This window comes from Triticum urartu, chromosome 1, assembly GCF_003073215.2.
Source record: "Triticum urartu cultivar G1812 chromosome 1, Tu2.1, whole genome shotgun sequence".
NCBI classification, from domain to species: Eukaryota; Viridiplantae; Streptophyta; class Magnoliopsida; order Poales; family Poaceae; genus Triticum; species Triticum urartu.
In genome coordinates, this window is record NC_053022.1 from 312,117,796 (window position 1) to 312,141,976 (window position 24,181).

Consider the following 24,181-nt stretch of genomic DNA (forward strand, 5'->3'; position numbering starts at 1 on the left):
CCCACAATGGCCAATTTCGAAGGGGGACAACTAGTACAAGCTATCCTAACAGCAGGTGGTCTTCGCCTGCCAAAGGCTCTGGTGGTGATGTAGCTGTGGGCTCCGTGGTGACCTCCGTCCTGCCGTCTTGTTGGTGTTGTTGCACCGATATGGAAATCTTTGCCTGATGCCTCAGGACTCCTCGCCTGCACTTGTCCCTTTAGCACCAAAGAGGAAACTGGCACCCTGCGCCCGCTGGCGCCCACCTGGCCTTGGTGGTCAAGGGTCATGTCACGCGGACCTCGCGAGGTGCCCCTTGCATAGATATCTCCGCTCCTCGGGAGCCAGCCTAGCAAAGCCGCCCCAGAGGAGGTCTTGTGTCATCCGCCTCATGAGGCTTGGCCCCTCGCGACGGTCTTGAGTGGTTGTTTATGAAGATGGGCCGTACCAGGCCGCTAGATGAGCCACGCCCTGGGCCGCAGGCAGGCAAGTATGGTACCCCCATTCCCAGGACGCTGACAGAATTGGCACGCTTCACATGATCTCACCAGCTCGGTGACATGATTGAGCGTTGTGGGCCAATCGAACCCGCTACGGAATGCCTTTCCCATGAGTGTGCGTGATGACGAGTGATGCCCGCAGTCCCCGCCTTGTATGTCGGCCAACAGCTCATGTCCCTGTTTCCTGGAGATGCATCGTAGAGAAACATCATTCGGCCGTTTCCTATAGAGCTCACCGTCCCGGATGCAGTAGGTAGTGGCATGTCATGTCACACGCTCCGCATCCTCCTCCTTCTCCGGCATGGTCCCTTGAAGTAGGTACACCTTGAACTCTTCGGTCTAGCACCCCTCCTGAGGTTCCAGCGCAAGAAGCAGGCGGGCTCCGACGGTTTGGCCACAAGCCATGGCGCCCAACGGAGGGGCCTGAGGAAGGTCCTCGCGAGGTGGTGTTGGTGCCGCTGCGGGTGGGGCTGCAGATGGCTTGAAGAGCCGCTCCTCAAAGATGCCGGGCTCTTGAGGCAGGCGCTAGGACGCCCTCTTGGCGATGTCGTCTTGTTCCTTGTCCGTGCCGTGCAGCACATGCTGCAGTTCCAGACCCAAGAATTGTTTTACAATTTTGCGTACCTCCGTAAGGTATGCCTCATGTGCTCGTCCTTTGGCTCGTATACTTTGTTGGAGAAGTTGACGAGGAGCTGAGAGTCACCCTTGATGGTGAGGTGCTTCGCTCCAAAGATTGGCGCATCCTTGAGACCGGCGATCAAGCCTTCGAACTCCACGATGTTATTGGAGACCTTTTCGTCGTGTTGGAAGCAGAGCTGCATAACGTAGTAGAGCTTGTCCCGAGTGGTCGAGATGACCATGGCTCTAGCCCCCGCACCCTGACGTGTGAAGGCGCCGTCGAAGTACATGACCCAGTTGTCTGGTGCCTCGCTTCCTGGCGAGAGGGATCGGCCCTCGCCTGCTTTAGGCCGAGGAGCGTCGGTCCATTCTGCCACGAAATCGGCGAGTTCCGCCCCCTTGATGACCCCTGGTGGTGCTGAACTCCAATTGGAACGCCTGTAATTCGATGTTTGATTCAGGAACTCTCCCTGTGAAGTTGGGGCTCTGCGGCACCCTTTCCAGGGGGTAAGCTGAGACGACCTTGATGGGGTGACCTTGGAAGTAGTGGCACAGTTTGTGGGAGGCAACGAGGAGCGCAAGCAAGAGCTTCTGCGTCATGGGGTAGCGCACCCGCGTGTCACGCAGCACCGTGCTGACAAAGTACACAGGGTGCTCGACGAGGGCAGGAGCGTTGGTGGGGTCCTGCACCTCCTGAGGTTGGGGGACCTCAAGAGCATAGCCACTGGTGGGGGTAGCCATGGCCATGGGAGCACCGCCCTAAGGGGCCTGGTCATCTGCTGGTGCCGCCGAGGCCTCAGGAGCACTGTCCTGAAGCTGCGTTGTCTTGTCCTATCGTGGGGCGTTGCCCGGAAGGCCCTTGGCTTAGTGCTCCTCCCGGACCGCCACCAGCATTGCGCCATCGGAGTGTGGTGTGGCGGCCAGGTAAAGCACCAGGGGCTCAAGAGGGCACGGCGCCACCTTCATCAGTGGGCTGGTGAGGTGTCTCTTGAGGTCATGAATGTTGTGTCAGAGTCCAGAGTCCACTCAAACGGGCCCTTCCTTTTCATCAGCTTGAAGAATGGGAGGGCGCGCTCCCCTAGCATAGAGGTGAAGCACCCCAGCGAGGTTCCACAGTCCGCCAGTTTTTGCATTTCCTCGAGAGTCTGTGATGGGCTCATCTCTTCTATGGCCTTAACCTTCTCTGGGTTTTCTTTGATCCCCTATGTGACACCAGAGAACCTAGCAGCTTGTCGTAGGGGACGCCAAACACGCATTTATCTGGTTTAATCCGCTGATCCACCGCGCGCAGACTGGGAAATGTTTCCTCTAGGTCCTTGAGAAGGGTCCTTGCCTCCCGAGACTTCACTACTATGTTGTAGACATATGCCTCAGCATTCCTCCCAAGCTGCTGGCCTAGGGCGATGTGCATCAGCCGCTGGAAGGTTTCTTCGGCATTACGCAAGCCAAATGGCATGCAGACGTAGCAGTACACCCCGCATGGGGTCAGGAAGGCCGTTTGCTCAACATCTTGTACCGCCATGTTGATTTGATGATAGCCCGAGAAGGCGTCCATGAAGCACAGCAGGTCACACTCGGCGATGGAGTCGATGATCTGATTGATGCGCGGGAGAGGAAAGGGGTCTTGAGGGCAAGTCTTATTGAAGTTGGTGAAGTCGACACACATGCATTCCTTCCCACCTTTCTTGGGGACGACGACTGGGTTCGCCAGCCTTTCCGGGTATTGCACCTCCCGAATGACACCAGCTTCTTGTAGTTTGCCGGTTTCCTAGACGATGAAACATTGCTTCTCCGTGGACTGCCGCTGCGCCTTCAGCTTCACCGAGCGCACGTTGGGGCACACCCTAAGGTGGTGCTCGATTATCCTCCTCGGGACCCCGACTAGATCCTTGGGTTCCCAGGCGAACACCTTCTTGTTCACGCGCAAGAATTCGACCAACACCCTTTCCTGATCTAGAGGAAGGTTGGTGCCTATGGTGAAGGTGCCACCTGATGCTCCATCTTCATCGACCGGCACCTACTTCGTTTCGGCCCGATCTTGAGAGAACATCTTCTTCTTCTCTGCTGGCGCATCTCTTGGGGTCTCTGGGGCCCCTTCCTCGGTCAGGCGCGGTGCTGCTGTGGCCTTGAAGGCGAGCTTGAGGGCCGCCAACGCCTCCTTGGTGTCCCGGCCACGGTGAGGACGCCACTGCTCCCCGGCATCTTCATGAGGTTGTAGGCAGGATGATTTTCCTCCATGAATGTCTGAGTAATGGGGCACAGATAGCCTAACCCGAGTCCCTGAGCCTTTCAAGACATCGGGGCTGGCTGCGCCCCTCAACGACACCAAGAAGAAGTACCGCCTTCTGGAGGCCGGCTGTCCTAGGCGGCCGTCTGCAAGAAGGCGGCTCCAAGATGGGCCAACTTCCTGCAGGCGGCCTCCAAAGAGGCCGGCTCCTAGCATGCGGCCCATCAAGCCCTTATAATCTGCGCTCCCATTAAGAAGACGAGACAGGGTGACGCTACAGTGTAGCCCATCACCCCCATATCCAGAGCCGGGCGTGGCCATAGTGCTCTGTATAAGCGGAGATCTCTGCGTGTACGCGACACTGTTGACACTCCGTCCCTGACGTCCCTGCTGGCAGGCAAAGCCCCGCTCCCACGACAACCTATTTGTATGGCCTACAGGCGGCGTGCCCTACTGGGCAGCGGGAGTCCGGAAGTCGGCGGAAGCCTGACCAGTCGGACCTGAGGGAGGCCGGCTCCCAGCAGGCGGCCCGTTCCTCCCTCGGGGCCCGTGCACAATTAACCAGTTGAGACCGGGAGTGGCTACAGTGATTTCCCACCAGGCGGCGGGACTGTAGCCACGCTCCCCTGACCAAGCATGCGTCATTAGCATCGCGGCTACAGTAACCAGTGGCCGGCAAGACCCACGAGCGGCGGGAGAGGCCTGTCGGCTCCGTACCAGACCAGTCGGCGGGGCCCACCAAGCGGCGGCCCCAGCAGCCGGCGAAGAAGCCGGCGATCGGAGACACTGACAGCCGGAACCTACACTTGGCGAGATTACCATTGTACCCCTGGGGGTAGCCTATATAAACCCCCAGGGCACACATGCAAAGGGTACCCAACCGGTTATAACTAGACTCATAGCTAGAGGAAGGAGAGAGCGTGCCTACCTTCTTCTACCTCTAGCATACAGCTCGAGGAGCACCATTGTACTCACTAGTGCCTTAGTGATCATGCGGAGACCCCGTAGAGCAGGACTAGTGGTGTTATCTCCTAGGAGAGCCCCGAACCTGGGTAAAATATGCCGGTGTTCATGTCTACGCCTCATCCCGCTTCCAGGCACCGGCGACGTTCTACTCGCTCCCACCGTGACAAGCCATCCATTGGCATATGTCGCACCCAACCCCCGACATTTGGCGCCCACCATGGGGCAAGGTGCACTGTCTCCCGGAGAACTGTTCTGGACGGGAACCTTGTTCCTTCCTGGCGAGCGCAGCCAGCCCGGGACGCGAGACGGCGTCTGCGCCGACGCGCTGCACGGCGCGGAGGTCACCTATGCGGCGCGCTGCCTCACCGATCTTGTTGGTGAGATTCTCCTTTCCGACGAGCCCGCGTCTGATGCAGGCACGGAAGGCCCCGAGAGCTGCCTCATCGGCCTCCTCGATCTGCTCCATGTCGCCAGCGAGCCTGCTGCAGACCTGGAGTAAATTGGCTCCACCAACTTGATGCTCGTCGACTCCGACACAGTGTCGCTTGACGCGTTACCCACCAACGTGGTGGTCTACGAGGAACCGCTTCCTCGCGCAGACAACGGCGGCAGCACCGTCACGGAGGTGCTCGTCATCAGCCGCGGCGAGCACTCTGGCGGAGGTGGCCAGGATCCGTTGCAGGCGGCAATGCAAGACCTGACCGCGCCCATCCCGGAAGACGCCGACACAGAGACGCTGGAGGCACGTCGTGTCCAGCTTGTCGAAAGGGCAAACCGACTGGCCAGCATGAGACGCCTTTCGGAGGCCTACCAGCGTGAAATGGACCATGCCGTCGGTGGCACGCCGGCTCCTAGCGGGCCTAGCCGCATTGTCCTGATCCGGCAGCGTGGCGCGACCATCGTCAGCATGTTCAGGACAAATCGTCCCGTCTATGCCACGACTACAGAGAACATACGAGCTGCACAAGCGGCAGCGGGCGAGCTAGACAAACTCGAGGGCGACGAGCGTCACCACATGACGGAGCACGTTCAGCAGCTACTTGATGCGGCTGCTGAGCAGCAAGAGGCCGGCTGCCGCGCTGAAGCGCCCAACCGGCGAAATGATGATCCGCCTCCCCGCCGGGACCAAGCCGCGACATCCCGGATGCCGACTGGTGGTGTCTGCGATAGGAGAGACAAGGAGCCAGCTGCCAGCCGCAGTCGGACTTGCATCACCATCGAGCGCGACCAAGATGGCCGCCCAAGAACTGTGCGGCGACGAGATGACTGCCCGCCTTCCCCTCACCGTAGGGAAAGGCGCATTCCCCTCCACCTATTGACCACCCAACACTTGGCGACTGCCTCGGTCGTTGAAAAGGAGTCGGAGTGAACGACGCCCGCCACCGGATCGACCGCCTCAACCGATCCCTGGCACTAGAAGAAGAAGATGAGCTGGGTCCGCCTTGTTTCGGCCTCTGCATCCAAGATGAGCCCTTCCCCAAAGGGTTCACGCTCCCGAGAGATACGCCCATGTACACTAGCTCCATGAAGCCCGAGGACTGGATGGTCGACTACTCCATAGCCGTCAGCATCCCCAACGGAAACAAAGCATGTTGCCGTGAAGTATGTTCCGCTCATGCTCCAGGGCACAGCCCGGACGTGGCTAAATAGCCTGAAGCCCCGCGGCATCAACAGCTGGGTTGATTTCGCTGAAGCCTTCATCAGCAACTTCACCAGCACGTACAAGCGGTCACCCAAGCCTCGCCAGCTCTCCTTATGCGTCCAAGGCCCCACCGAGTCGACTCATGACTACCTCACGCGCTGGGCTGAGCTGCGCAACTCCTGCGAAGGCGTCCACGAGGTGCAGGCCATCGAGTACTTCACTGCCGGGTGCCGAGAAGGCACCCTCCTCAAACACCAGCTTCTGTGTGATGAGCCGGTGACCCTCGACGAACTGCTGATCATAGCGGACAAGTACGCCATAGCCGACTCCTCCATGAAGGCGGAAATCAAAGTTGATGTGTCTGGCAAGGTGGCTCCTGAAGCTGCTCGGACTCCGGCTGGCGACACCAGTCGGCGCCAGCAACCGAATGACAACAAGCGCAAGGCCGCGCTGCCGGTTTCCAAGTGCCGGCAGGTGGCGATAGTCGAAGATCGGCAGCCAGAAGGGCAGCCTCCATCCAAGCGCCAAAAGGGTAGCAAGACCAACTGGTTGCCCGCCTTCTCGTACGAGCAGACTCTCGATGCACCCTGCAAGTTCCACAGCGGCGCGAAGCCGTCCAACCACACCACTCGGAAATGCCACTGGCTCACCGGAATCGCCAAAGGAGATGGACTCCCACCTCCTCCGCCTGTCGGACCGCCGCCTCCCCCTCCCCAGCAGCCGGTGGTTTGGCCAGTCGGCGCCATACAGGATGAATACCCTGAAGAGCATGGATCTTATGTCGTGTTCACCAGCGTGGCCGACGATAGGCACAGCAGACGACAGCAATGGCAAGAGGTAAATGCAGTCGCATCAGAGACCCTCGAGTTCATGCATTGGTTTGAGAAGCCTATCGGCTGGAGCAGAGCTGACCACCCGGAGGTGATGCCCAATCCCGGTTCTTATGCCCTAGTTTTGGATGCCACTTGTGCCACAGAGAGGCCGGATGCTCGCTTTTGCCTAGTCCTGATAGATGGCGGCAGCAGCATCAACATCCTATACCGAGACACTATGGAGAAGTTAGGAATCAAACAGAGGCAGCTTCAGCCAAGTCGGACAGTATTCCATGGCATAGTTCTTAGCCTTTCCTGCTCGCCAATCGGAAAGACTCAAATTGACGTCCTCTTCGGAGACAAAGAACACTTTCGCCGAGAGCTAGTCTGGTTTGAGGCGGTGGACCTCGAGAGCTCTTATCATGCACTACTTGGCCGGACTGCTCTGGCCAAGTTCATGGCGGTCCCCCACTATGCCTACCTCAAGATGAAAATGCCAAGCACCAAGGGAATCCTAACCATAACTGGGGACTGCAAGATGTCGACTGCTTGCACGGCAGACAGCAGCCGGCTAGCCGAGTCCCTCGTGATTGCGGCTAAAAAGCGACTCCTTGACCGGGCTGTGGCAATGGCAGGGAAGCTGCCGGAAATGTCGCCCAACCCCAAGGAGTCAGAAGCTGAGGGCTCATTCAAGCCATCCAAAGAAACAAAGAAGATACCCTTGGACCCATAGCGCCCGGAGAGGCACGCTGTCATAGGGGAGAACCTTGACAGCAAATAGGAAAGCGAGCTCGTTGATTTCCTCCGTGAGAATCAGGACATCTTTGCATGGTCTCCCAAGGACATGCCGGTTGTTGCGACAGATTTCGCCGAGCATAAGCTACATGTCCGACCTGAAGCCAAGCCAGTCAGGCAGCCCTTGCGCTGCCTGTCAGAAGAGAAGAGAAGAGTTGTTTGACAAGAGATAGCCTGGCTTCTAGCAGCCGGCTTCATCATGGATGTGTTCTTTCCCGAATGGTTAGCCAACCCAGTCCTTGTGCTGAAGAAGAATAAGCAGTGGCGCATGTGTATTGATTATACCAACCTCAACAAAGCTTGCCCCAAAGAACCATTCGCTTTGCCAAGAATTGACCAAGTAATTGACTCCACAGCTGGATGCGAGATGTTGAGCTTTTTTGACGCATACTCAGGGTATCATCAGATCAAGCTGAACCCGGCCGATAGGCTGAAGACCGCCTTCATCACGCCATTCGGAGCGTTCTGTTACCTGACCATGACGTTCGGCATGAGAAATGCCGGCGCCACGTTTCAGCGTTGCATGCAGAAGTATCTCCTCGAGCAACTCGGTAGAAACGCCCACGTCTATGTGGACGATGTTGTGGTGATGACGGAGAAGCGTGGAACGATTCTAGAAGACCTCAAGGAGACCTTTGAAAACTTACGCCGATTTCAGATCAAGCTCAACTCGGAGAAATGCGTCTTTGGAGTAACAGCCGACCAGCTTCTTGGCTTGCTGGTCTCAGAGCGTGGCATACAATGCAACCCTGTGAAGATCAAGGCTATCGACAGGATGGAGGTGCCCACCCAACTGCTGGACATGCAAAAATTCACTGGCTGCTTGGCATCCATCAACCATTTCATCAGTCGGCTGGGCGAGAAGGCTCTTCCCTTGTACCAGATTATGAAGAAGACTACTTTTTTCGAGTGGAACGACAAGGCATATGAAGCCTTTCTCTAGCTCAAGAAGATGTTGACCACTCTGCCTGTCCTGGCGGGTCCGACTGCTAAGGAGCCCATGCTTCTCTACATCGCCGCCACCAGCCGGGTGGTCAGCACAGTCATAATTGTGGAACGCAAGGAAGAAGGTAAAGCACTACCGGTCCAGAGGCCGGTGTATTACCTGAGTGAAGTGTTGTCCGCCTCCAAGCAGAACTACCCGCACTATTAGAAGATGTGCTATGGCGTACACTTTGCCGCCAAGAAGCTGAAGCCATACTTCCAGGAGCACCCAATCACTGTTGTTTGCACTACTCCTCTTGCTGAAATCATTGGAAGCCAAGATGCTTCGGGCCGAGTGGCCAAATGGGCCATAGATTTGCCCCCCTACACCATGTACTACCAGCCTCGCACCGCCATCAAGTCACAAGCACTGGCCGACTTCCTCGTCGACTGGGCCGAGACCCAGTACCTGCCGCCAGCGCCAGACTCCACCCATTGGCGGATGCACTTTGATGGCTCCAAGATGCGCACCGGTTTGGGAGCCGGCATCGTCCTCACCTCCCCCAAAGGCGACAAGGTCAGATATGTGCTGCAAATCCATTTTGCTTCCTCCAACAACGTTGCAATTTTTTTCAAATTTTTTTTCAGAATTTTCTTTTAATGTTTTTTTCTTAATCTCAGGTCATTATGTCTTAATCTCGGGTCAATATGCTTAATCTCAAGTCAAATCGCACTCCGTGGTCAAACTTCCCAAAAGGTCACCCATCCTCACACTACTCCAGCCCAAGCACGCTTAACTTCAGAGTTCTATCTAACCCCAGCAACAGCTCACTTCACGGGCACTTGTTGATATATCTAGCATATCAATCCTATTATAACTTGTTGATGTCTAGGACTTTGTTCATGTTCATGACTATGATGAAATATTTAAAAATATTTCAATCTTCCCGGTCATATTACGTATCATTTTTTGAAAAAAAAATTAAAAAAAAATTTCAAAACCTTTTTTTTGAATTTTTTTGCCTCTAGATCTTGAAAGCCCCATAACTTTTTTGTGTTAGGTTTTTGGGGATTTTGAAAGCCCCGTAAATTTTTTCGGATGTAACTTTTCGAGTAGATGATTTTTCATATATAAAACTTTTTAATCCGAGTTCGTATGAAAAAGTTATGCCCATTTTACAAATTTCCAAAGAGATTTTGCAAATAAAGTCGAAATTTATATTTGTAAATTTTCCCAACAACAAGACCACATATCACATGGCAAACTTATTTTCTTTTATTTTTTGACATTTTTATCATTTTTTTTATTTTTTTAAAACTGAAAAGGCGGTCCACGGGGGGGGGGGGGTGCATTCGGTGGAAGCCGGGCAAACTAGTAATGGCGCACCGTGGGGTGGTGCGCCATTAGTAGTTAAACTAGTAATGGGGCACCTCACCCACAGTGCGCCATTACTAGTTTTGAAAAAAAAATAGAAATTTTTTTGAATTTTTTTAAAAACACTTAGTAATGGTGCACCAGTGGACAGTGCGCCATTACTAGTTTACTAACAATTTTTTTTTACTTTTTTTTTCAAAACTTCTAATGGCGCACCGTGGGTGTGGTGCGCCATTACTATGTCAACTAGTAATGGCGCACCACACCCACAGTGCGCCATTAGTAACAAATTTTGTTTTCATTTTTTTTCAAAACTTCTAATGGCGCATCGCACAACAGGTGCGTCATTAGTAATATATTACTAATGGCGTACCTGTATGTGATGCGCTATTGCTATATTCTAATGGCTCACCACACATGTGGTGCACCATTAGTGACCATTTCATCTATAGCCGTTTTCCTAGTAGTGAATCACTCATTCACGGGATCTGGCTTGCCAAGGAACTCGGCATTCGCCGGATCGTGTGTTATGGAGACTCTGACTTGGTGGTCTAGCAGTCGTCAGGCGACTGGGACGCCAAAGATGCAAACATGGCAAACTACCGCTTCCTTGTCCAGCAACTCAGCGGATACTTTGAAGGGTGCGAGTTCCTACATGTACCAAGAAATGACAATGAGCAAGCAGATGCGTTGGCACGAATCGGCTCCACCCTACAAGCAATACCAGCCGGCGTCGCCCTGCAACGCCTCCTTAAGCCATCTGTCAAGCCATCGCTAGAGTCAGATTCCATCTTCGTGTCGGTTCCTCCTGAAGCAGTCGGATCCGCTTGAGGACCTTGGCAACCAGAGCGCAGAATTTGGCAGGCGGCCTGGGGACTGCGGCAGCCGCACCCGGCCCGGGGACTGCAGCAGTCGGCCCAGGGACTGCAGCAGTCGGCCCAGGGACTGCAGCAGTCGGCCCAGGGACTTCATCAATTCGGCAAGCGGCAGCCGACTCCAACCCGCCACCTCCCGGCCCAACCGCCCTCGTGCAAGTTGCAGTTCTAGAAGTCGAAGAAATAGTAGCACCTTCATGGGCGCAGCCCATCCTCAAATTTCTGGTGAACAAAGAGCTGCCGATTGACGAGATCTCGGCCTCACAAGTCCAACGCCGGGCAGCAGGGTACACCATTGTTAACAGAGAACTTGTGAGTCGCAGTGTCACTGGTGCGTACCAGCGCTGCATGGAGCCAGAGCAAGGTCAAGCAATCCTCAGAGATATACACCAAGGCGAGTGTGGCCACCACGCGGCTTCAAGAGCTTTTGTTGCCAAAGCTTTCCGCCATGGGTTTTTCTGGCCGACTGCTCTAGAAGACGCCAAAGAATTGGTCCAGAAATGCAAAGGGTGCCAGAAGTTCCGCTCCAAGCCACATCAACCGGCTTCTGCACTCAAGACCATCCCCATCGCCTGGCCCTTCGCTGTCTGGGGGCTGGATATGGTGGGACCATTCAAGACAGCACGCGGTGGCATGACTCATCTCCTTGTCGCGGTGGACAAGTTCACCAAGTGGATAGAAGCAAAACGAATCAAGAAGTTGAATGGTCCGAATGTTGTGACTTTCATCGCCGACATCACCATCCGGTATGGAATACCACATAACATCATCACTGACAACGGCACAAACTTTGCCAAAGGCGCCTTGGCCCGTTTCTGCGCGACGCAGGGCATCCGACTCGACTTAGCGTCCGTTGCCCATCCGCAGTCAAACGGCCAAGTGGAGCAAGCAAACGGCCTCATTTTGTCTGGCATCAAGCCCAGACTGGTCGAGCCTCTGGAGCACTCTGCCGGCTGTTGGCTCGATGAGCTACTGGCCTTCCTCTGGAGCCTGCGCACAACTCCAAACAAGTCAACAAGCTTCACGCCCTTCTTCCTCGTCTACGGTGCCGAAGCCGTCATCCCAACGGACATAGAATCCAACTCCCCTCGAGTCACCATGTACACCGAAGAGGAGGCAAAAGAAGCGCGAGAAGACGACGTCGATCTACTAGAAGAGGGCCGGCTGCTAGCACTCAGCCGGTCCACCGTCTACCAACAGAGTCTATGCCGATACTAAAACCGAAAGGTCAAACAAAGATCCTTCCAAGAGGGAGACCTTGTGCTCCGGCTGATTCAGCGAACAGACGGCCAGCACAAGCTCTCGGCACCTTGGGAAGGCCCCTTCATCATCAGCAAGGTGTTGGGAAACGACTCCTTCTACCTGATCGATGCTCAGAAGCCTCGAGCATGCAAAAGAGACGACTCCGGCAAGGAGACGGAACGACCATGGAATGCAAGCCTCCTCTGAAGGTTTTATAGTTAATGCAGTATGTACCAAGCCAGCTTTTGTATTAAGTATGAAGACTCTGGGTCTCCCGAGAAGAGCTCGGGGACTGCCCCCCTTTATCTATAAGATAGTTATTATACCTATGAACGTGTTAGTCCGCCTGGCACCGGGTTCGACCATTCGACTCAGGGGCTCGCCGCCTTGTACTATGTAATGCTTCCAGCATCCAGACAAGTAATGTGTTAGCACTTAAGCCTTCTCCTGCCAAAGCTGTAGCTCACAGAGCGGCTGTCCGGCAGGCAGGAGTCAAAGGCAGAATGGATGCCCACATGAAAAATGGCTAAGGACCCCAAAGCATGTATATAATACAGGCCGGCTCCTCGCCTCACCGACCGGCTGCCGCACAGCTGGCCCGCCGGCTTCTACTTAAATTGCTAAACGCTCTAGTCGGCTAAGTACATGCCCTTCCAAAGTGGTTAAGTACTTGACCCAGCCGTAGTCCATAGAGCGGTTGTCCGGCTGGCAAGACGACAACTGAGGGAGGGCGGGAAAGGAAAAAGGGCAAGGAGCAAAAAGCAAGAAGAGGTAGAACTCGGCAAAAATATTTACATAACAAAGGCCCTTGGCCAACATTCAACAGAAGTTTGAAATACACCCCACGGGTGGAATTGTGTGAAGCTAACAAATTTTGTCGAGACTGATAAGCAGGTAAATACAAAGATAAAATGGCAGCCTAGGGAGCAGCAGAGGGATTCGGTGAAACGGTGGAGTCGGCGGTGCCGGTTGAGGGAGTGGCCGGCTGGTCAGTCTCCGCTTGGTCGCCTTCAGCTGCAGTCGGCCCGCTCGAGCGTGGCTCATTGCTGGAGGCACGGTCGAGCTGAGGCTGGCCGTCCACTTCAACCTCTGGCGCTTCCTCTTCACCTTCCTCGTCCTCCTCATCTTCTCCCTCGTCGCTGGAGTCGATCACTTCGGCCGAGTCCTCGCCATCCTCCGGGTTCAGCCCGAACCACTCTGGCGGCGCCTCGGCACCATTCTCAGCCAACTCTGGGACGAAGACATTGGTGTTGGTGTACTCGGCAATTGCTGCCGCCCGCTTAGTGAGATCACGCTCCACCGCCACTAGCTCTTCCTGGGCCTCCTGTCGAAACATGGTCAACTGGGCTAGATCTAGCCCAGGGTACCACGCCTTGATAAACTCCAAGGCCCGGCGTGCTCTAGCCTGGGCTGAGGAGCCCTTCCAACACTCAAGACGGCCGGCCGCCACTTCCGGCCAGTCGGCACTCCGTCTGGGAGTGCACGGAGCCGGCATGTCTGGCCACAGGGCGGAGATCGCCTGGGCACCTACGCGCTAAAGGTGCCGCAACATCCGATGAGCCGGCCGAAGGCGGGCCTAGATGCTGAGGAGCTGCTCACTAAGGGACCGGGGTGCGTCGGCGGCAATCTGCGCTCCTTCCGCCCTCTGCTCCTCGCGATAGGCCTCAATGGCCTGGTTAGCGGCGCCGGAGTGGCCAAGGAAGAAGTCTGCCCAATCAGAAAGCAAAAGAGCCAAAGTTAGAAGACAAGAAGCCGGTTCGGTCAAGCAACTGGCAGCTCGAAGAATGAAAAAGGAGGGAAGCTTACCATCAACCATGTCTTCGATCTTGACGAAGCCGGCAGTCAACATGGCCTCCTTATCAGTCCAACCAGAGCACTCGGTCTCGAACTCAGCAAGGAGACTGGACTCCTTCACCTCCGACTCTTTTTGAGCCGTCTTGAGCAGCTCTGCCTGCTCCGCCAGTTGCGTGGCCAGCCGGTCACGCTCTTCGGCCAGCTTGCTGCACTCCACCTCCTTGGCGCGCAAGACGACGTCGGCTTCTCCAAGCTGCTGCTACAGGGCAGCGTTGGCCTCTACAAGAAGGGAGAAAGAAAAAGGCGTCAGCAATCAACGAAGAAGAAGAACAGTTGTCGGGAGATCCGGCCCGACTGCTCAGCAATCGGCCTGAATCTCGGGGACTACAGCCCGCGGGTGCGCCAGCGCACCCCCGTAAAGAAAGTAAACAAGGACTTACTCCGGCTCTCCAACAAGTCGACGGCCCGTCGGTCCAGCTCTCAGACGTTAGAGTTTAAGGCGACTGCGAAGAGGTTGCGATAGTCCTATGAAGAAGATAGCAGATAAAGTCAGTACTCAGAGCTCGCCAAATAAAGCTCCGAGCTGCATACTCAGCAGCTGGCCCGAAGCTCGGGGACTACACCCAGTGGGTGCGCTGGCGCGCCCCCACAGAGAGGTACAAGAAATACAAGAGTCAAAGATGAATAAGCATACTCGGATGGCCGCTCGCGACTGTAGGAACGCCTGGTTGCACCACTTCACGGTGTCGGCTTCAGCTCAAAGTTTGCCATGGACGTCCAGGATCGCTTGGTTCAAAGGACCCGTCCCGCCTCCTCGCACCCAGTCAGCGAGTGCGGTGCTAGTTGCCTCGGCGTCCGGAATCAAGGAGCTTGCGGCAATGACTTCCAGCGGGCGCGGTGCCGAAGCCGCCTAAGGGAATCCTGGATTTGGGGGTCTCCGGACAGCCGGACTATATCCTTTCGCCGGACTGTTGGACTATGAAGATACAAGATTGAAGACTTCATCCCGTGTCCGGATGGGACTCTCCTTGGCGTGGAAGGCAAACTATGCAATACGGATATGTAAATCTCCTCCCTTGTAACCGACCTTGTGTAACCCTAGCCCCCTCCGGTGTCTATATAAACCGGAGGGTTTAGTCCGTAGGACAGCAGACAATCATACCATAGGCTAGCTTCTAGGGTTTAGCCTCTACGATCTCGTGGTAGATCAACTCTTGTAATACTCATATCATCAAGAACAATCAAGCAGGACGTAGGGTATTACCTCCATCAAGAGGGCCCGAACCTGGGTAAACATCGTGTCCCCTGCCTACTTTTACCATCCGCCTTAGATGCACAGTTCGGGACCCCCTACCCGAGATCCGCCGGTTTTGACACCGACTCAGGGAGTCCTGGATTAGGGGGTGTCCGGATAGCCGTACTATACCTTCGGCCAGACTTCTGGACTACGAAGATACAAGATTCAAGACTTTGTCCCGTGTCCGGAAGGGACTTTCCTTGGCGTGGAAGGCAAGCTTGGCGATACGGATATGTAGATCTCCTACCATTGTAACCGACTCTGTGTAACCCTAGCCCTCTCCGGTGTCTATATAAACCGGAGGGTTTTAGTCCACAGGACGAACAACAATCATACCATAGGCTAGCTTCTAGGGTTTAGCCTCCTTGATCTCATGGTAGATCTACTCTTGTACTACCCATATCATCAATATTAATCAAGCAGGAGTAGGGTTTTACCTCCAACGAGAGGGCCCGAACCTGGGAAAAAACATTGTGTCCCTTGTCTCCTGTTACCATCCGCCTAGACGCACAGTTCGGGACCCCCTACTCGACATCCGCCGGTTTTGACACCGACATTGGTGCTTTCATTGAGAGTTCCTCTGTGTCGTCACTTTTAGGCCAGATGGATCCTCCGGTCATCAACGACGATGCGATCCAGGGTGAGACTTTTATCCCTGGACAGATCTTCGTATTTGGCGGCTTTGCACTGCGGGCCAATTCGCTTGGCCATCTGGAGCAGATCGAAAGCTTCGCCCCTGGCCATCAGGTAAGATTTGGAAGTTTGAGCTACATGGCCGACCTCCGCGGAGACTTGATCTTCAACGGATTCGAGCCGCAGCCCAGCGCGCCGCACTGTCATGATGGGCATGATCTAGCTCTGCCGAACAGTGCCCTGGAGGCCGCACCCGCATCAGCTCCGACCCTTAATTCGGAGCCAACTGCGCCAATGGAGGATGGGTGGTTGGACACCACCTCGGGGGCTGCAATCTCTATGGCGATCGAGCCGAACACGAGCCCTATTCTCTATGAAGCCTGTGACTCCAAGGAGTCGGACTCCTCTCCAGACTCCGAGCCCTCCGCGCCCCTACCGATCGAACCCGATTGGGCGCCGATCATGGAGTTCACCGCCGCGGACATCTTTCTGCACTCGCCCTTCGGCGATATTCTGAATTCACTAAAGTCTCTCTCTTTATCAGGAGAGCCCTGTCCGGACTATGGTTAACAAGGTTAGGATGCGGATGATGAAGAAATTCAAAGCCCACCCACCACCCACTTCGTAGCCACTGTCGTTGATTTAGCCGACATGCTCGACTTCGACTCCGAAGACATCGACGGTATGGACACCGATGCAGGAGACAATCAAGAACCAGCGCCTATAGGGCACTGGAAAGCCACCTCGTCGTATGATATATACATGGTGGACACCCCAAAAGAAGGCAATGGCGATGGAACAACGGAGGATGACCCCTCCAAGAAGCAGCCTAAGCGCCGGCGTCAGCGGCGCCGCTCTAAATCTCGCCAAAGCAAAAACGGTGATTCTGGCACGGGAGATAATAACACTCCGGACAGTGCCGAAGACAACCACCTCCAGCAAGATTCAGCACATGAGGATGGAGAAGCCAGTCCTCAAAATAGAGCGGCAGACAGAGAGGTTGAGGACGATAATTATATTCCTCCCTCCGAAAACGAGGAAAGCCTCGACGACGACGAATTTGTCATGCCGGAGGATCCCGTCGAACAAGAGCATTTCAAACACAGGCTTATGTCCACGGCGAGCAGGCTCAAGAAAAAACAGCAACAGCTTAGAGCTGATCAGGATTTGCTAGCCGACAGATGGACTGAAGTCCTTGCGGCCGAAGAGTATGAACTTGAACGCCCCTCCAAGAGCTACCCAAATCGCAGGTTGGTACCCCGATTAGAGGAGGAAGCACCTAAACCTACATCACCAGCGCATGATGCGGCCGACCGGCCACCCCGTGGCCGCAATAGAGAGGCCTCTCGGCCCTCCACTCAAGCCGCACCCCGGCGCCACTCAAAAAATACCAAGCCACGAGAAAATGCGCCAGACCTGCAAGATATATTGGAGGACAAGGCAAGGAAAACAAGATCGATCTACGGATCACGTGGGCGCCCCACGGCACGAGACGGTAATCATCACTCCGGATACAGTAAATCCAGTCGGGTCGAACACAGTAGACAAAGCTCATTCAAGTTGCGTCGTGATATAGCCCAATACAGAGGCGCCGCACACCCACTATGCTTCACAGATGAAGTAATGGATCATCAAATTCCCGAGGGTTTCAAACCCGTGAACATCGAATCATACGATGGCACAACAGATCCTACGGTATGGATCGAGGACTATCTGCTTCATATCCACATGGCCCGCGGTGATGACCTACACACCATCAAATACCTCCCACTCAAGCTTAAAGGACCATCTCGGTATTGGCTTAATAGCTTGCCAGCAGAATCAATTGGTTGTTGGGAGGACCTGGAAGCCACATTCCTCGACAATTTCCAGGGCACTTATGTGCGACCACCAGACGCCGATGACCTAAGCCACATAATTCAGCAGCCAGAGGAATCGGCCAAACAATTCTGGACACGGTTCCTAACCAAGAAAAATCAAATCGTCGACTGTCTAGACGTAGAGGCCCTAGTAGCCCTCAAGCATAACATCCGCGACGAGTGGCTTGCACGGCACCTAGGATAAGAAAAGCCGAAATCAATGGCAGCCCTCATCACACTTACGACCCGCTTTTGCGCGGGAGAAGACAGCTGGCTAGCTCGCAGCAATAACATGACTAAGAGCCTTGGTAATTCGGATACCAAGGACAACAGTGGAAAGTCGTGTCGCAACAAGCTAAAGCGCCGCATTAACGGCGAAAATACTGAGGATACGACAGTTAATGCCGGAATCAGAGGCTCTAAACCCGGTCAGTGGAAAAAGCCATTCAAAAGAAATACTCCGGGCCCGTCCAGTTTGGACCGAATACTCGACCGCTCATGCCAGATACATGGCACCCCCAAAAAACCAGCCAATCACAACAACAGGGATTGTTGGGTGTTCAAGCAGGCAGGCAAGTAAAATGTCGAAAGCTGAGACAAGGGGCTGCATAGCGATGACGAGGAAGAGCCCCGGCCGCCGAACAATAGTGGACAGAAGGGATTCCACCCACAAGTGCGGACAGTGAACATGATATACGCAACCCACATCCCCAAGAGGGAGCAGAAGCGTGCGCTAAGGGACGTATACGCGATGGAGCCAGTCGCCCCAAAGTTCAACCCATGGTCTTCCTGCCCGATCACTTTTGATCAAAGGGACCACCCCAATAGCATCCGTCATGGCGGATTCGCCGCATTGGTTGTAGACCCAATTATTAACGGATTTCACCTCACTAGAGTCCTTATGGACGGTGGCAGCAGCCTGAACCTGCTTTACCAGGATGCAGTGCGGAAAATGGGCATCGATCCCTCGAGGATTAAACCCACTAAAATGACCTTTAAAGGCGTCATACCAGGTGTAGAGGACAACTGTACAGGCTCAGTTACACTTGAAGTGGTCTTCGGATCTCCAGATAATTTCCGAAGCGAGGAGTTAATCTTCGACATAGTCCAGTTCTGTAGTGGCTATCACGCACTACTCGGGCGAACCGCATTTGCCAAGTTCAATGCGGTTCCGCACTACGCATACCTTAAGCTCAAGATGCCAGGCCCTCGAGGAGTCATTACGGTGAATGGAAACACCGAACGCTCTCTCCGAACGGAGGAGCATACGGCGGCTCTCGCAGCGGAAGTACAAAGCAACCTCTCAAGGAAAGTCTCTAGTCCGTCCATTAAACGTCTGGACACCGTCAAGCGCGTCCGGAGTAACCTACAACAAGACCACCTGGCACGTTCCGAGCAAGTGTAGCAATGCGGCCCCAACCCCAGCCCTTGCGAACTTGCGAAACCAGTGTTGCGCGTACATAACTACGCTCTAGAAATACCATGGGCACAGGCGGAGGGGCACCATCACGGCACTCCCGAAACGCGGCTTAAACCGCACTAGGGGCTGCCAATTTCTTAATTTTCTCTTATTCTTCGGAAGGCTTGTCCGGCAGTACAATTGCCGCACAAACGATACAACCAGGGAAGCAGAAAGCTACGCCGCACTATGGAACTCTAAGGTGGTCTCTATAACGAGCAGTATACCTATTTCACATACCATTCCACAGCTCGCCCCTGGAAAGGACATGTTAAATAGTCCCATCTTTTGCTTATTGCACTATTTGTATCGTTCTACTTTGAGCGCAGCTTTTTTAAATAAACAATGCATAGCTTCCGTCTATTATTGCATTACTCTTTTTTACAAATATATGTTCATTAATGACATGTTGCACCCGTACACTTTGGTACGGCCAATACGCCAGGGGCTTAAGTACCCCACAATACGATGTGAGAAGTCCGAACACTTTCACAAGTGCGGCACCCCGAACTTATAGCATTATATACATCGGCTCCGAATCATGTCTTGGGTCAATAGTTGGGTTTGCCCGGCTCCTATGTTTTGGTACCTTACGTTCCGTTATATCGGCTAAGGTACCACTAGGAGAACTACTGCGATTGTGCCCCAGTTGAGCTGGGCTAAGCACCTCAGTAGAGAAAGCTAAAACTGACCGTCATGATGAGGCGAGAGTTGGTCGCTGTTCGAGAGGTTTTCGAGTCCCTAAAGACTTATGCCGCTTAGAGCGAGGAGTCGGCTTTGTCCGGCCTAGGTGTGGATAGCGCCCCGAACTCGGTCTTCCGAACAGTAGGGGCTTCGCCGAAATTTAAAATTATAGAATTCTATGGCTAAGTGAGAGTGTTCAAGCATTATAGTCCGATTGCCTTGTTCGTTGTGTTGAGCGCCTCCCTCGACGGACCCAAGAATGGGAAAAGGAGCGCTCATGTTTATCCCGAACACCCCAGCACTCGTGCCATGGGGGCAGAAGCCGACGACTCGCCATCTCTCAAATTTGATAAATGGCCGCACAGAAGGTAATATTTTAAATTCAAAAGCGTTGCTTAGCGCATATGAACAAGTTTTCAGCGTACAGGATCACAAATGCGAGTTTACTCAAAAATTACATCTTTGGAGCATTCATCCACTATAAGGCGGGCACCCTTAAGGACGCCCTCATAATATGCTTCCGGGACGCGATGCTCCTTGCCCGATGGCGGCCCGTCCTTCACCAGCTTCTCCGCATCCATCTTGCCCCAGTGCACCTTAGCATGGGCAAGCACCCTACGGGCACCTTCGATGCAGACGGAGTGCTTGATTACTTCAAGCCGTGGACAGGTATCCACCAGTCGCCTCACCAGCCCGAAGTAGCTCCCAGGCAGAGCCTCTCCAGGCCAAAGCCGAATGATGAGGCCCTTTATGGCCTGTTCGGCCACCTTGTGGAGCTCGACCATTTGCTTTAGCTGGTCGCTCAAAGGCACCAGGTGTCCGGCCTCAGCATACTGAGACCAGAACACCTTCTCCGTCGACCTCCCCTCCTCGGATCGGTAGTAGGCGGCAGCATCGGACGCACCGCGGGGCAAATCTGCGAATGCTCCTGGAGAGCTCCGGACTCGGGTAAGTAACAAGTAATTCACTTTCACGTGCTTGCTTTGCATAATGAATGCCTTACCCGCCGCTATCTTCTTCATTGCTTCAATTTCTTGGAGGGCTTTCTGGGCTTCGTCCTTGGCAGACTTCGCGCTTTCGAGGGCTGCTACAAGCTCGGACGCTTGCGTCTTAGAGTCAAGCTCCAAACTCTCATGTTTTTTCACGAGTGCCTGGAGCTCTTTATGCACCTCCTCCACCCGCGCCTCCTGCTTCCCTCTCTCTATGCGCTCTGCGGCCGCTCTGTTTTCGGCCTCGGACAGCGCTTTCTTAAGGGTTGCCGCCTTGGTCGTCGCCCCTATAATAGCACGTTGATCCTGTCATTTTTTGCAACCACATCTTCTCTGTATACTTGCGCAAGGTATTACTTACCTTCCTTCTCCTTGAGTTGCCTCTTGGCATGGCCGAGCTTGTTCTCGGACTGCGCGAGGTTTTGCTTCGGCGTATCCACCTCTGCAGTTAGTGCGGCGGAGACCAGCAGCGAAGCCTGCATACGCATATTGACTTGATTATGTTAGACTCCTGCGAATGTTATTAGATCCTCTATTCGGCTTTTCTTTTCGAACGCCGAATAGAGCATCAGGGGCTACTGTCTATGTGGTAATATTTTTACATATTCTTCACTTACATCAAAGTCTGTTAGAAGGCTGGCACATGCTTCAGTCAGTCCGCTCTTGGCGGACTGAACCTTTTGGATCACCACACTCATAATAGTTTGGTGCTCCTCGTCGATGGAGGCGCCGTTAAGCACCTCCAGCAAATTGTCCGATGCCTCCGGTTGGACGGAGGTCGCCGGCTCGGTAGGCTTGCTCCTCTTGGAAGGAGGCTTCCTACCGGAGTCTGGAACGTTGAAGGTTTCGGCGCGGTGTCCGGCTCAAAGCCGGACTTGGAGCCCTTGGGGGTTCTATCCCCTTTATGCCTGGATTCCGGGAGGTCGCCTTGCGGCGCCTCCAGGACCACCTCCTCCTGGCTTGGAACCTGTTGGGACACCACCTTGGCATCATCCGTAGGGTGGGGGAGGTAGCCGTCGGAAGCGAATTGACATCCGACGAATCCAGGGAACCGCTCGACGACACGTCGAGCCGGTCTTTGGGTGGACTGCATAAACATGTTCGACGTAAGGAAAAGCTGTGCAATGGAGGAATACAATGAATCACTCTGGTATCCGGATACTTATGATTTCGCCAGGGTCTTGGCCCTGAGTGGCCACTCCTCTTTGCCGTCGTCGGCGTTGGTGGAGTAGTCCGGATGAAGGGTTTTCCCCTTCTTGGACCCTTCGGCCTCCCCAGTTGGGGCGGTCTTCCTTTTCTTCCCTTCCCCTGCTGGAGGGGGAGAGGTCTCTTCTTCCTCCTCCTCGTCTTCATGGGAGGAGTGTGTCTTGGAGTCATCGGATGATGAAACCGACACCTCCAGGCGCCGGGCACTCTTTCGAGTCCCCGTGGTCTTCTTCTTGGACTTCTTCTCCGGCACCACATAGGGTGCCGGAACCAGCAGCTTCGCCAAGCGAGCGTCCGCTGGGCCTTCGGGCAAAGGAGCCGGACAGTTGATCTGTCCGGATGTCTCCTGCCAATCCTGTCAAAGGTAAGGGAGCTTAGATCCCGCATGGAGTCAAACTATGAAAAACTAATACCCTGTAAAAGGTAAAAATAGCTTACCGCACTAGCATGACGCTGCGTGCTGAATCCGCGATCCTCGGTAGCAGATGCGGGGGCCTCGGCGCCCTTGAAAAGCACCTTCCAGGCATCTTCGTACGTCGTGTCGAAGAGCCTGCTCAGAGTTCGGTGCTGCGCCTGGTCGAACTCCCACAGGTTGAAAGCCCATTGTTGACACGGGAGGATCCGGCAGATGAGCATAACCTGGACTACATTTACAAGTTTGAGCTTCTTGTCCACCAAGGTTTGGACGCATGTTTGGAGTCCGGTCAGCTCTCCTTTTTTACCCCACGACAGGCCCGTCTCTTTCTAGGAGATGAGCCTCGTAGGGGGTCCGGATCGGAACTCGGGGGCTGCGACCCATTCAAGGTCGCGCGGCTTGGTGATGTAAAACCACCCCGATTGCCACCCCTTTAGGGTCTCCACGAAGGAGCCCTCGAGCCATAGGATGTTGGGCATCTTGCCCACCATGGCGCCTCCGCACTCCGCCTGGGTGCCGCGCACCACCTTCGGCTTGACATTGAAAGTCTTGAGCCATAGGCCGAAATGGGGGCAGATCCAGAGGAAAGCCTCGCACACGACGATAAACGCCGAGATGTTGAGGACGAAGTTCGGGGCCAGATCATGGAAATCCAGGCCATAGTAGAACATGAGGCCCTAGACAAATGGGTGGATAGGGAAACCCGGTCCGCGGAGGAAATGGGGGAGGAACACCACCCTCTCATGGGGCCCCGGGGTGGGGATGAGCTGCCCCTCTTCGGGAAGCCGGTGGGCAATGTCATTAGACAAGTATCTGGCCTTCCTCAGTTTTTTGATATGTCCCTCCGTGATGGAGGAGACCATCCACTTGCCTCCCGCTCCGGACATGGATGGAGAAGGTTGAGGTGGGGTGTGCGGACTTGGGCGCTGGAGCTCGAGTGCGCAGAAATGGATAGGCAAAGGAGGAAGAAGGCGTGGATGAAAAGGTGGATCCTTATCCCCTTATATGGGCGGACGCGACTATGCGTCCCCACCAGCCTGGTAAAACTCGCTTATCTCCCAAGCGCCATAATCAATGGCGTGGTTGGGTTACCCACGCCCGTATTGATGAGAATCCCAGAATAAGGGGACACGATCTCTGCTTTGACAAGACGTGCGAAGGAAACCACCTCGCTAAACGCACTGAGGTGGGATAGTAAAACGATTCAAATAAAGACTTGGCCATGGTGTGATGTCACGCTATGGAATACGTCAGCAGATTAGATTTGTGTAAATATTATTCTCTCTATGGCAATATGTGGAAACTTATTTTGCAGAGCCGGACACTACCTTTGTGTTCAAAATCTTCTATGAAGTACTTGGAGGAGGAACCCGCCTTGCAATGCCGAAGACAATCTGCGCGCCGGACTCGTCATCATTGAAGCCTGGTTCAGGGGCTACTGAGGTAGTCCTGGATTAGGGGGTGTCCGGATAGCCGGACTATACCTTCGGCCAGACTCCTGGACTATGAAGATACAAGATTGAAGACTTTGTCCCGTGTCCGGAAGGGACTTTCCTTGGCGTGGAAGGCAAGCTTGGCGATACGGATATGTAGATCTCCTACCATTGTAACCGACTCTGTGTAACCCTAGCCCTCTCCGGTGTCTATATAAACCGGAGGGTTTTAGTCCATAGGACAAACAACAATCATACCATAGGCTAGCTTCTAGGGTTTAGCCTCCTTGATCTCGTGGTAGATCTACTCTTGTACTACCCATATCATCAATATTGATCAAGCAGGAGTAGGGTTTTACCTCCATCGAGAGGGCCCGAACCTGGGTAAAAACATCGTGTCCCTTGTCTCCTATTACCATCCGCCTAGACGCACAGTTCGGGACCCCCTACCGGAGAT